Raw genomic sequence first — 440 nt, 5'->3', positions numbered from 1 at the left:
CAGAGAGACAGACAGACAAGCAGAGAGACAGACAGACAAGCAGAGAGACAAACAGACAAGCAGAGAGACAAACAGACAAACAGAGAGACAGACAGACAAGCAGAGAGACAGACAGACAAGCAGAGAGACAGACAGACAAGCAGAGAGACAGACAGACAAGCAGAGAGACAGACAGACAAGCAGAGAGACAGACAGACAAGCAGAGAGACAGACAGACAAGCAGAGAGACAGACAGACAAGCAGAGAGACCGACAGACAAGCAGAGAGACCGACAGACAAGCAGAGAGACCGACAGACAAGCAGAGAGACAGACAGACAAGCAGAGACAGACAGACAAGCAGAGAGACAGACAGACAAGCAGAGAGACAGACAGACAAGCAGAGAGACAGACAGACAAGCAGAGAGACAGACAGACAAGCAGAGAGACAGACAGACAAGCA

At 50.0% G+C, this 440-nt stretch overlaps 1 protein-coding gene across 2 annotated transcripts in view; it reads right to left on the bottom strand.

Annotated features, from left to right (window-relative positions):
- Window positions 1–440, bottom strand: part of LOC106874976 (nuclear pore complex protein Nup155) — a 45457-nt gene that overhangs the window by 21771 nt on the left and 23246 nt on the right. The window lies entirely within an intron of this gene.

This window comes from Octopus bimaculoides, chromosome 14, assembly GCF_001194135.2.
Source record: "Octopus bimaculoides isolate UCB-OBI-ISO-001 chromosome 14, ASM119413v2, whole genome shotgun sequence".
In the NCBI taxonomy this organism is placed as follows: Eukaryota; Metazoa; Mollusca; class Cephalopoda; order Octopoda; family Octopodidae; genus Octopus; species Octopus bimaculoides.
Note: the sequence above shows the minus strand (reverse complement) of the source record. Positions and strands in the feature narration are given on the sequence as shown.